The sequence below is a fragment of the Haemaphysalis longicornis genome, unplaced genomic scaffold (assembly GCF_048455015.1).
Source record: "Haemaphysalis longicornis isolate Haplotype H1 unplaced genomic scaffold, Haemaphysalis longicornis Haplotype H1 scaffold_2, whole genome shotgun sequence".
Lineage (NCBI taxonomy): Eukaryota > Metazoa > Arthropoda > Arachnida > Ixodida > Ixodidae > Haemaphysalis > Haemaphysalis longicornis.
Genome location: NW_027526295.1, coordinates 49,616,626 through 49,630,648, shown reverse-complemented (window position 1 = coordinate 49,630,648; position 14,023 = coordinate 49,616,626). Strand labels below are relative to the sequence as shown.

General features: G+C 48.3%; 1 pseudogene; it reads right to left on the bottom strand.

Annotated features, from left to right (window-relative positions):
- Positions 1–2,157: 2,157 nt before the first annotated feature.
- LOC144167949 (ubiquitin-conjugating enzyme E2 C pseudogene) lies at positions 2,158–2,673 on the bottom strand (annotated as a pseudogene).
- Between the last annotated feature and the right edge of the window lie 11,350 nt (positions 2,674–14,023).

Here is a 14,023-nt window from a genome sequence, read left to right as displayed (position 1 = left end):
GTCTTGCGGGTCGATGACGACACACCGACGGACCAATTCAGTTGAAGCTTGGTGATGCCCAGCATTTTCTTCGTCGGCTCGGCGCTGCTGAAGATTGTTGTCCGCACATGGTTGATCTAGTAGGCACCTAAGGCGACAACTTCAGGTAGCAACCAATCCGAGCGAGCGTGCCTTTTTAGTCATCGACCTTGAACGGTCGGACTTTCACGTCGCCGCGAAAAAAAGTTTGGTTACGACGATGCGTCCGGTGAGAAATTGCTGCACTATAATCTGATAGTCCCAGCTCCTGTCGCTTTCCGTTGGCCTGTTTCCGCGGCTCAGCTAAGCCACTATAACTGCTCCGCTGGTGCTCATAAATAAATGTTCGGTGCGCCAGTGTGACCGGAAGTAGAATCGCGCCATTTTGACACGGTCGTGCCAGCTCCTATTTTAACGCGTATCTGAATGTTCCCCTTTGAACGACGATGACGGGGAGGGGATGGTGAGGGGGGGAGGACGCTCAGCATTCTCGTCAAGCATTTGTTGGCGGTCTTCTGAGTTTCGATTTTTGATTCGCAGGTAGTTTGCCGTTTGATCGTTGACGCTTTGACATTAATTGCAGCGGCTTTGACTTTAAAACTTGGCAATTTAATTTCCGCCAAGAAGAAAGCGCTTAATTTCCGCTAAGAAGAAGACAGCACTTCAACCATCGCCGCTTCTCCGACGAAGATAATATTTTCACAATTTTGTTACTGCTATATCGTAGTCGCGTCTCTTTACTCGCTTGTGTCTATTCGTCGTATGGAGCTAATTACTTCGACTAGCTCTTTCTCCTGTTCATTGTTATTACTATTATTACATTGAAGTCTACGGCACGTGCCCACATGTCACAAAGCTGAATGCCAAACGCCACACCTTCGCTAGAATGAGCGTTCTGCGCGGTTAAGGCGTACCTGTTCTACCATGTCATCACCTTCGAATTCACAATTTGTTTTTAATTCTCTGGGGGGGCACACCAGCAGCCGAAACTTCCAGATTTCTTGCTAATCAATTATGCATGTATGTGCTACGGAGAAATAACCAATAAGATTTGTTTACCGCTGTAAATGTGCAAATATAGCACACCGGTAGCGTACAGGAGTGCTACTGTGGACATCCGGGTGAGAACCTCATCGGATCACATACGTGATTTTTATTTAATCTTTACAGTGGCAGCCATTTTCTTGACCGGACAACAGCAACAACGACGACGACGGGATTTTGCAGAATGGGACACATGTGGTTCTCGCCTTAAAAAACGCGGCTGGCATCAGAATCGTTCCAGAGCCCTTCAGAGGGCATGCCACACAGTCCAAGAGAAGTGATTGCGCTCCACTTTACTTGGTTTGTTTTTGTGCTTCTACAGCAAAGCTGTTCATACATTGACATTCATGCGTTCTTTGTGTGCGTAAAAATATCTCCGGGGGCTCAACATGTCTTTGAAACGCTCAGCGTTTTGAAGCGCCAGGCGTTCGTGTGTGCGTGCATTTTTTTATTCCTTTCTTTGCTTTCTTGGTTACGTTTCAAGGACTTGCGTTGTTTTTAGGCGCTTGCGTGCCAAGTTTCTTTACCACCCCCTCTTTCGTGCATGCGTACACTTTTCTCGGGAGAGCCAGCACGTCGAAACGTCGTATGTGTCTAGGTTCGTTCACGCAAATGTAGAAAAAGTAAGGAAAATATAACAACAAATGTGTAGGCGGATATACCGTCAAGATGACCACAGATCAAGATAGGTTCCTACATTTTTCGAAATTGCGGGTCACATCACCTTGTTTGTCATCTACCTTCACAATATTATGATTGCTATCTACAACTTCTGTTGTCTTCCAACTCAAACTCAGCATAAACGTCAGACAGCAGAAGTTGCGGAATTAGGTGAGCAGCTGAAACCCTTCATTTTATTTCCAAGCAATAGGATGGCAAGGATTGTGGGACATTTGTCGGTGCTTTTTGTGTGAATCGTAAAATGTGAGAACACTTCTCGCAAACAAGCTTAACTCCTTGACACAACAGGTTCAGTACTGCATTCAGTACAGTAAGCCAGAAGTGCGCCTGAACCCGCAAGAGCAGTAGTTCCCAATGTGATCGAGAAAGCAAGTCAAAGTTTTTTCCTCACGTTAACATCGTTAGGGCCGCCGCTCACTCAGGACTTTCGCCCGTCGCCTTGGCAGCCATCTCATACTTATCCAGCACAGCTTTTTTGTACAGTTCCTGGTTCGTCCAGATCTCGGCGGCGTAGGCATTCAACGGACTGGCCACATTGGGCTCGGCCAGGAGGGACTGGATGGAAAGCAGCACAGTGCGCACGTCCAGAAGGGCCGTCCACTGGTCCTTGAGAATGTCGAGGCAGATGTTGCCCACTTCGTCGACGTTCGGATGGAAGCAGGGCGTCTCGAACTGCACCACGGGGCCGGCGCACGGGTAGTTAAGAGGGAATTTCATCCGCAGACGGTAAACCAAGTTCTCGTACGCGGTTCCTGCAGGTCCGTGAATTGTAGCAACCCAGTCGAAAATATCTTGGTCTTCAGGGAAGGCGGAAACCATAGCGTCTCCGCACGTCATAAGCGCCAGTAGCTCTTGCCTGAGCCTGTTGGCAGCAGCCGGGACATTGGAGCGGTAGTCCTGACCTGGTTGGTCGCCGTCGCCGGTCGCCATTCCTGCGCTAGCGGTGTCGTCGACGTTCTGGGAAGCCATTTTGAGAAACGAGTCCCTGCGCATGATGATGATAGTTGCGAAAATTATTATTGTTCGCAGGATCTACAGGGCCTCAGAAAGTCGCTCCAGCTCAGCGCTTCAGACGAGGTTAGTATGCCCTCCCGCAGCATTCGTGTTTTTAGCCTGGGTTGGAGGGGTGCGCGACGTCCTGCATACCGGTTACGTCGTAGCTTCGTGGTCCAGGTTTTAGTCCTGTGGTTGGTGGTTGTTGGTTCGGTTTTGATGTGCATATTTCGATATTGATATTCTTGATTTCGGTTAGAATTTAGTTTGTAATGGTTTTCTATTATCAGTTCTATAGGTTAGATAACGTTAAATTAGGTAAAGGGCGTTTGCAAAGGTAAAATTCGACAAGGTTAAATCAGGACGTCACCCTGTTGGAGTGCTTATAGTGAAATCGGACGTGAATACTGTCTCGGCGGTGATACTACTTCGGCATTTCTCTAGTGCACTATCATGACAATTATGATGATGTGTAAGGGCTTCTTTTTTAAGTGGTGTTGACGGCCGATGTCACCTCGTGGGTTTAACAAACTGAACTTCTGCAAGTTACTGTTTTTAAGTTGAGGCTCAGTATTTCGATGTTCTTTCTCCGGTTAAATTACCTTTCGTGGTGCCCGTCGTGTACCCATCCTTCGCTTGTTGTGGGGGCCTTCTTGATGATAGTTGCACCTCTATTTCCTTGACACATCGTCTTTCACTGTTGCCACTGCAGCTGCTGCGAATTCCAACCTGTGGTTATTAACTCTGAGGGGTAAACAAGAAGGCAAATGTGCAAAAAAAACAACAAATAAAAATATTCCTCTGATGCTTGGTCAACATGCAAAGCAAACATTACACGAATGGCCTTGTATACCTTCCAGTACTGTTGCCAGCAGGGCAAGTTGCAGCATATTTATCTGGGAAGTGCAGCAGAAAGTTGCACATGCACATACCAAAGAAGACGACGACTCCTCTGGTCGCTAGTTTCTCTCGGCGAGCGTCCCTTTGCTGGGCAATCCCCCTGAGTAGTATGAGCTTCTAACTCGAAACACGCAAAAATTCGGTGCGCCATCCAATGAGCTGAGTACAGAGAGGGGTCCCTGAAACATCCACCGAAGACTGCGTTTAGAGCGACCACACCATTGTTCATGAGCTGGCGAAGCACGTTTGCTTTCACGACCTTCCGGAGGTGGTCCAGGCCAAGCAGAATGCATATCCCACGAACAGCGGCCATGCTTAGCCGAAGAAGTTAGTCCCCAATAGAAGTAACAAAGACACTATCAGTTTCTACTTTGACCATGCCCTTTCAAATGAAACTTGAACTGCTTCTGTAGGAAACAATGCATCGCTGTACTGATTGCATACGAACCCTTGCAATGTGTGGCATTCTCTTTTAGAGTGCAGCTTTCTGGCAGCCGTTACCTGGGTTTCACGGAGGCGGCGGCCGCGTAATTGAGTGACCGGACGCAGCAGCGACAGTGGAAAGAAAATGCAGAGGATTGTCTGGTGAAGGGTGAGGTGGTGGGCAGCACGCGCGGCTAGGCGTAATCTCTCTCACTGCCTGTCCATCACTCTTGTTTCATGCGTGGGAGCGAAACCCTGACACTTTACCCGAACGCTGTTGCGGTGAGCACTAATTCGAACCACGCGACACACGCGCGAAAGGTTCAAACACGGTTTCAACCGCACGCTCGCTGCCCCCCGGGCGTGGCTAATTCATAGCTAGTGACATTTGCGCGGGAGGTTCAAACATGATTTGCATCAACCCGCTTGCCTGCAGCGGCGACGCGGTGCGAGATAACAGCAGAGTAGCGCACGCCGACATGCGTTAGCTGATCATGCGTCCACTTCCTGAGACGAAGCAGGTATGCGCCGTGACCGAGAAGACTGCAGCTGCCGGTGCGCCCACATTTCGCATTAGGGAGTATAGTAAGCGTCAGTGCATTTTTGTTTTCACAAGGCTCTCCATCCCTCGGTCCTACGGAAGCCAATTCATCTGTGACTTTTCCTGCCTGAACATGTGAAGGCGCAAGCTTGTCTTCTTAAGCTCCCGCAGACGAAGGGTACAGGAGATACCTTCGCCTATAAAGGAGCGCTGACTACCGCCATTCACTATGCAACGAATGTACGTACGCCCATTGTTCTTTTCCGTTATTCCATAGCCAGCACGTGTGGAGCAGTAATTCTGTGTCGAGAATTGGACGAGTGTGGCAGCGCCAGTTGTTGGTGTTCAGTTTCCGTAATCTGTATGGCCCACTGAGCTGCCAGCAGGAGAGAAAACCAATGTCACGTGTCTGCCGGTGCAGTTCCCGCATTTGACATCGCGGCTACAATATCCAGAATTCCTCTTATGCTGCAAGAGAAACTTTGCACGAAACTTTGTCTTTCGGGTGGCAATATTTTTAATTTATCCTGATGGCTGGTGCTTTCCTCGCTTGGGTGGTTGCCTGTGTTACATAACCGACACTGAATTGAATGAGCTGCAGTAGCCGGCATGCGTAAACTTTTCATTGAATCGTCTACTTTTCTTTGAGCTTGTTTCTATCTAATGCTGACCGGGCTTCTTTTTTACGCCCCAATTGAATATAGAAGGTGCGCCTAAAGTGCATCAAGCTCGCAATCAAAGACGTGGACAATGAAGTTGCTTTATCCACGCGTGACTTTTGCCCTATAGTACTTGAACTGTGCAAGGTATGGGCTATTGGTTTGTGGGATACAACAACAATAGCAAATGGCAACGATCGTACTTGAGTATAGACATGAAGAAACATTCAGGGCTACGGGACTGCGCACATGACATTGGACGTTGTCCAGGATACCCCGTAACTTGCCACATCATTGTATGACACTACGGAATTAAGCGATCTCAACTGGGCCAAGTTTTCTTGTACGAATAGAATTGTGTACCCAAAGCGCCGAGAAAGAATTTCCACGACGTCTCCGTAACAGTCCTCCATCGCATGTACTGCATTGATGGGATCAGCGCTTGAGGCACACACAGAAGCGATCGAAGATATTCAAGTTTCTGTCATGTGTATAGGCACGTGTTGTCGCGAACAGATGTCTTAAACTATGTCCGAAGCTCAGCAACTGGCACAACTCATCGCTGAATGTTGAATTTGTAGCGTCAGGAGCTTCCCCGAGCTTACGTGGTGATTGCGCGCATTGCAGGTAAGTTAAATTAAAGGAGGTGTTTTTACGGTCAACCCCTGCTGGTGTTGTCCACTACGTATGGTTCCTCCATAGCCTATAGCTGGCCCAGCATTCTCTTCGCTGCGCCCTCGAATGTCGTCACCGCAACAAACTCCCCAACAAACTCTTATTCCGGTATTGCTCCCTCAAGCTGTGTTCAACTTCCTCAGTTCTGCGTGGTTGGACTGCAGTCGCTGTATGAGTGCAGCCAAACCCTACAAATCAAAAGCGTGAAGGTTCCGGCTAGTTGGTAATTCATGAGCAACACAACCTGTTTGTAGTCTTCGTCTCGTCCGTGGCCTCCCCCTTGTTGCGAACTGCTGTCTATTCTTCAAAGTCTAAGCTCTGAACCAGCTCTTTGCGGAGCGACAAGTGCACTTACCTCAGCAAACGCTCCCCAAATGTACCCAACACGCGACCATTTAAACTATGTATTTCCACCTGATTCGGGGGTTAGCAAAATAGGATAGTGTTTCTTCCGACTCCGTTGAGCTAAATATCAACTTGAGGTTCCTTGAAGATTTTTAGAATGTGAGTGCATTGTCAGAGTATACCGTAGTACTCATTCCTCGGCGTACCACGAAGGCTGTATCCGAATAGTCACTGATGAGCTCAAGGTGCACTGCACGCGTTACGGAACATGTTAAGAGAGCGAGCACTTCTTTGTTCAACCGCTCTCCCTGCACAATAGAGGGCCAGCGAAGTCTACTCCAACGATATCACACTAGTTGCCTTGTGTTAATCGATCGGCTGGAAGTGGGGCCACTTGCTATGACACCGGGGGAAAACTTTGTTTCCGACACTTGAGGGATTGATTCAAAACTTTTTAACGACGTGATGTTCCTTGAGGATCCCGTATGACTCACTTATTTGAGCGAGGGTGTCCCACACGCCGGAGTGCAGCAGTCACAGGTGTCCTCTCTGTATGAGCAGGGAAGAGAACAAGTGATCACGGAGGAGGACGATGGGATGCTTCGATCATTTGATGTTAAGGCTGAATTGTAATCTACCACCTACTCTCATCAGCACTCCGCCTTCAATGTACGGCTTAAATGGGGACGCAGGAGATTTTTTTAAAAGAGGTATTTGATAGAGTAGGTTCGAGATGTTGTAGTCGAAGGCTTCTTTTTGATTGGTCGCCAACCAGTACCTTCAGCCATGAATATTTCTTCAGCGGTTAGTAATCCCTTCCTTCTTTCATTTTCATTCCGGCAGTTGCACACTACACGGAAGACCCAGGCAGTCACTCAGGCTACCTTGTTTAACGGACTATGATGCTTGGGATACCGGATCGGGTCACGTAATGACATCACTGGCATTGCAGTCACTCTCATTTCCTCTTCGCAATAACCCGCTTATTTTTGCGTTTGATCATTCAGCATCGGCCTACACGACTGATCACTGAGCAGCCACTCGGGTCCCTTTCATCTTAGTCCGCTATGCCCTAACATTGAGGTCAGAATGCCGCGTGTTAAGAGATCTGCAGGGTTGTCCGGTCCAGGGCAATGCCCCCAATCTTCAAGGTTGGTCAGCGTCTGCAGTTCTGTAGCACAGTTAGCCAATAATGGTTCCCATTGTTGCGTGGAACCCTTGACCCAGTGCATATAGCGATAGTGGAGTCAGTCCAGAGTAGCACCTTAGCATGCTCAAATCGTAAAAACTTAGCGAGGTATTGGTAGAGTCGCGACCGGATTACGGGTGGCTTGAACTCTAGTCGGAGAAACAAGAGTCGCTTTAACCTTGCCACTCAGCATCTGGACATTCCGACGCTGAAGCCTAGCTCTCCCGCCATCGATGCAGTTATGATGTATGCAACAGCTGTTGAGAAAGAAAACGCCTCACCTCCCTCGTGCTCATCATCATCAGTGTTATGTTCCATTAAAGAGTCATGGGAACGGGTCATGGGGCTCGTCTCTTTCTCCATATTTTTGGTGCGAGAGACCCGGGGCCAAGGAACCTCCGGAGGTGAGCCTCTCCGAGCGGAATTCTTTTATTACGTTCGACCGCCTTCTCACCTCTGGGGAACAGAAATGAAGCCACCGTTCTAGCGAACCCGTTGAGAAGGGTTGGGCCAGCTAAAGAAGAACAGGCGAGCCGGACCCATTCATACTGCATCGCCTTTGCCGACTTGTGAATTTTGCCTTCGTGGCTGCGTGACTCCCGCTACTATGAAGCCGCCTTCCGCCCCGTGAGCGTCACCCCAGCCATATTGGGCTGAACAATGAACAAAGTGACTCTGGGCTGAACAATGAAGGCCTTCATCGAACGACGGCGGATCGTGCGGGAGCGACTAACAATTGTTATCGGCAAGGTTGAAGACTTTCTCCTCATCGAGCAACCACCTATACGTAAGTTGACCAATCTTTTAAAGACTTTGACTGCTCAAAACGATTGCCTGGAAAATATTAGCCAGGAAATATAAAATATCGTGTCGTGAACATTGAAAAGCTCAAAACGGAGATGTTTGACGCCTTTTATTTTGAAGGCAGGTTAATATCGGCGAAAGTTCAACTGGGAATGAAGATCGCGCATGCCAAAAATAACCGACAAGCTGGCAAAGCGTCCGTCAAAGCCCGAATTTGGTCAGACCTCACACAGCATCGACAGGATGAAGATATAGATAAGGAAAATATGGAAACATTGAATGAAAAGTGCAATCTTGGCCCCCCGAATCACAGATACCACTACAATGCACCATTCAATTTGCAAGATATATTGCCAATGGTAATGGCTGTCTTGGGCGCTGTGCCGCAAATACTTCATACCAGCTAACTGACGATAACTGCTCAGAGCAAACTGAAATTCTTCTGAATATAGAGAAACTAGAGCAAGTAGAAAACACCGTTGATGACTCGACCGTTGGCTATTAGGCACCAAGAATGGCGAATGCGGCAGCTGAAGTATCCGACCACGAGAAATTGCAAGAAGCAGATAGCAGGAGGTCATCTGAAGGACCAGAGAAAAAAGCTACTATGTTTCTGGATCATCCGCACATGTTCCCTAAAGTAAGAGATCGCATGAAACCCCTGAACCACCGCCAGAAAGGCAGAAAAGGAACAACCACGCGGATAGTGAATAAATTTAGGAGTGCTTTGCTTCGCAACGTGGCACGTGTAAGACGCAAGCGGCACCAGTGGGTGCGATGTCGCGCGATGCAGAGCATACACCGAGTCATTAACAGCCCCAAGACGACAGCGAGAGTTAAGCCAAAGGAAAGACAAAAGGAAACAATTGCTTCGATTCAAAAGAACTCCCCGAGGCTTCTAAACGGGTCGCAATCATTGCAAACTTCTGGGAAGAACGGAAAAGCCTGCCGACGAACAAAGCCTTCTGGATCCACAAGCAGTGGTGAATTCTTGTGTTCCAGGCTTCTCAGCTACACGCAAGGTTCAGCAGCTGCTCATCGAGACCAGAGTTCCAAGCTTCGGCGGGCTAACAAGCATCGATTTTATCGGTGGAAGCAGAAGCGGCGAGCTCCCTGAGCCTTCTTGCTTCAACGCACTTGAATTCTCGATTCATTTTATCTGGACTGCTTTCGGCCATGGAATCTAGCACGCCGTGATACTTTTAGCCATTTTCGCATGGGGGAGGATGTTGAAAAAGAAGTCGCCTCGCCTCCCTAGTGCCAATCATCGTCAATTAAAGAGTCATCAAAACAGGTCATGGCGGCTCGTCCCTGTCTTCTCAACAGCAGCGTAGGACTTGGGGCTTGCATGGCAGAAAACGTGCAACACTTTCTTTCTTTGATCGTCCCCGAAACCCGCGGTGATCAATCTACTTGAATGAGCGGAAGCTCGCTGCACTACTGATCCCACTCGATCTGGCAATTCGTTGAAGAATGGTCATCTATTTGACTCCTAGCTCCCACAGTCTTTGGAACATAATTTTAACATTCACTGTTGTGTGAGAAAAATAAGAAAGGGTCGTACATTTGCGCTGACACTTGGAGAACGTATTGTCCATTCAGGCAGAGAGGAAATCGATTTGAGTGGTCAACCTTCATTAAACCACGTCCCTTTCGGGGTTCCAGCGCACACCCAGTACTTTCACGGCTGCAGCATGTCCGAAGTCGCTGTATTGGTGCTGAACAGAACCTGCTTCCAATGAGTTTAACAGCTCGGTATTGTTGGACATACACTTGTACAGTCTCATTCCTCCTGGTCCCATGATCGTGTTTGCCTCCTGACGCAACCTTGTCGCTTGTTCTCGGGTCTGCATTCCAGTCACGAGGTGGTCAACATAAATTTGACAGCGTAGGACATCCTCCCTTCCGTCACACGTCCCTGGCAGGCTGCTTAGATGGTCTTCCAATATCTCTGCCAAAAGATATGGGCTTGAATTCACACAAAAAGCCACTCACGTCATTTCGTAGGTGGCGAGTGAAGGAACTTCTTCCCCTTAGTGTTCTTATGGTTGCATTCTTTTTTTCGTGTTGTCAGCGCCCGACATGTTGGGATCACGCAACGTGGTAAGATGTTTTCCTGCGCATATTCAGCAATTACCCCTTCTGGCTGTTCGGCAATCCTTAGACTTGAATATTTTTTTTTGTGCAGCAAAATCAACGATTTTCACGCTTGAGAACTTTCCGCCTTTCGGAAACCGACATTCGTGAATCACAACTCCCAGTGTCGTAGTGGGCAGAGCGGCAGAACACGCGTCCTCTACTTTCTTCGTCCATTACAGCGTTCAGTAAAGCAGAAGGCACATGCTGTCCATTGAAATCACTCTTGTTTATGTTAGGAGTACCGGAAGCGTCGCGGAGCTTTAAGACGGCTTCTTGTATCTTTTCGCGCGGTCTCTACCTCTTTTCTAAGGAAAAGTAAAAATGTTTTCACTTCGCTACCCTTTGTTTTGTCGTGCTTTTTGTAGTATCCGAGGTAATGGTCAGCTGGCACAGCCTTATTGAGTACAGTCGGCAGTCTTCACTTCCGTCTTCACTTCATCGACGAGGCAACGCAGTTTGTCAAAGTTTCGTGAATCCTGCACAGGCTTCACATGAGGCAAACGCGACAGGTGCTCCTCGACTATCATTTCCTTTAGGCCGACTCTGTCCTCAACGATGGAAAGGGCTACGCCATAATTCGGCTCTGGTGCGTTAGGCCCGCTACAGCCGCCACTGCCTTTCCTGCCACATAGCTGTTCGGATACTTGGATTTCTCAATTTTTGACCGTGTCGTTGCAGTGGATAGTAGATATGAATTAGCTCTAAAATCCCTGCCGCTCCTTCAGTTCTTCTCCAGATTTGTTATTTTTGAGTTGGGAAGCCTGGCGAATTGAAGTGGGCTAACCGCCGTCATTGCTCGTTTATGTTTGCTGTCTCGTATCTGTCTGCCACGTTGCTGCAGTAGCTGCTGCCTTTTTGGTCGTGGAGTTCGAATCTTCTATCCAACCTTTTAACTCGCTCTTCGCTACAATGATTTCTCAGCGTAGTATTCGGAGCATGAAACAGCATCCTCTAGCTCTTCTTCTTCAATGACTTCATAGTTTTCTTCATACAGTTCTTTCAGACATCTTCCTTTACGAGGCAGAAGGTACAGTTCGGATCGATTGATGCGGAACCCTCTTTGGCGGAGATGTCGTTGATGAGCTTTGTAGTCGACCATCGCACCACGGTCCACTTGCATTTGAGGCGGCTGACGTGCCACGTTTTAAAGACTTTTCTCCCGGGTTTCACTTCAAGTAAATGTTGTTGTTTCTCATTTGTAGTTCTTTCTTGGCTATTGGACTTCCTGGTTTACGGATAGCTTGTTTAGGGCAATAATCTTTTTTATGAACAAGCTACGACTTTACTGCACGTATCCTTAGGGGTAGTGAGGCCACCCGCGGAGGAGCCTTAAACAGAAGATGCTTCGACATTGGGTTCCGCCTTCAGGGTGAAGCGATTATTAGCACAATCAAGAGAGAAGGAAAACGGAGTACAGCAGAAAGAATGGGGACAGTTGATGCAGGCCTCCATCCCAAAGAAAGCGTCCGTTCGGAGCGGGTGGCGAGGGAGCTTCGTGTTCGCATTTCAGCATTGGAGAAAGCACTCTGCACACAACACACACACAGTGACCACGCCGGTCACAGCACAAATATACACACTGGGGCCATGGCACCTTCAGGGCAACAAACGCCCCTTCTTCGGGGCCAAACTGAACCCCGGAGGCTCCTCTGAAGACGCTTAAGGCGATCGCCTTTAGCGTCGGGTTACGGGATACAGCCGCTTCACGTAACTCATTGAAGGAAAGCAGCCTGCGTCGGACCTTCTCTGAGCCGACACTTCCCTCTTCTTGTCTTTTGTGTTGACTGCAGATGCTTACAATGGAATACAATACCTCTTGCACTTCTCCACTGGCCCGCTGAAGTTTACATAATCAACTTATTCGGTAGTGCCTCGACGTATCTTAAACTATCCGCCAGTGGTACAACCGAGCAACGACACGCAAATCTCCCTATTGCCAGTTATTCACCCCGGCACATCACCGACACCTCATTTGTTACTGCCCTAGATTCACGCGATGTAGAAACTTCCGGCTCCTAACTTCCGATCCTAACAGCCCAGTAGACCCATATTCTCGACAGCCACACTTTATTTCCCGCAGCTGAGTTTGTATTAAAAAGTGGTCTCACACTTTCCACGTACATCGATACGGCCTACCAGCACTTCGGGCCACACAATTACCCTGGGGATCATCGAGGTCTACAATGACCCCACTCGAGGACGATAACTTCGTCCCCAAAAATATGTACTCACGCGACATCCCCCGCTCCCTACACGGCCCAGAGAGCCTCCCCCCTTGTGAATGAAGGTCTTACAACCGCAGCAAATTGAAAGGAGACAAGGGTCGCTCCGTCCCGCTTCCCGCCTTCGTCGATGCTGTGGTGTAAGCTCACGGCTCCAAATGCCGGTTTGGACTCGTTTGATACAGATATTTGTGTGATGCCGTTACAGTTTTCGCCAGTAATTTTTATCTTTGTCGAGGGAGATTGTTCTGCGACTCCAGGTACTTCAATCGGCAGGTAAACACTCCAGTTATTTGTCACACACCAGGGTACGGAACCAGGCACATCTACCGGCCTGCCTAATTTCTCGTGCCGAAAAGTGCCTAAAATGCCCCCCGTAAGCAGTGTTTGGTCAGATGGCCATGGTACAGCAACACGTTGTGGTGTGCATCCATTTGCGTAGTTAGACAATCTAACAAAGCGCTGATACCTTCTAGCAGATTTATTGCGATTGCCAATGTGAAACCCCTTATATCAACGGACTTCGAAAATCCAATGTCGCACGTACGCAGTACATCTGAAAACGGGACATGATACTTGCTGGTGAACACGTCTGAATGGGTACATAGCTGGGAGGGTTTGTCCCTAGGTAAGCGGTCTCAAAAAATACGTTTTCTACCACATGGCCCCCGCTAGCAGCTCCATCGGAGCGCCGACGGGATTAACGAGAAACCTGTGTCCCCTGTGAAGAGTCTAGTGAAGCCACTTCCAGATGACAGAGGGAGGCTGCAGGAAGTAGAAACTAAAATCAAGGGCCAGCTGAATCCACACTGTTCCAACAACACCTGTCGTCGTTTGTGTGCTGCCTAGCGTAAAAGATGCGCCCGCCGAGCAATCAGGTGTTTGTTCAAGTTTTAGAAGAAAAAAGCAGAAACGGACACGTTCTTTGAAATATTTCCACATGGCACCTTCTTTCCAATATGGGTTTTTTTCCACAAGTTTTCCTTGACGAGTATATTCAAAACTATTCCGCCTTTCTGTTGTGCTTGACACTGAATTTTTGCAAGGCAAAACTGCCTCGTCCCTTTAGGGTTATCAGCTCTAAACGAGGCGAATACTCTTCGCTTGTGCCTGAAGCAGTCGTTGGTCAGAGTGGTAATGCACTGTTGTCGTAGCTGACGCTAGTAATAGCTGCCGGAGCGTGCGCATAACCGTGTCCTAGGATAGCGTTTGTTGGTGTTTGAACACTGTACCAAGCCGCCATTGTTATTTTTGTGTGCCGTTGACGTACTATTTGATTACAGGGGAGCGCAATAACAAGTTCTTTGGGGTGAGGGAAAGAAAAAAATTGGCCGCGTATCTGCTGCTTTTGTTGCAAATGTCGTCAAAAGACCATAGTCTTTATTGACTT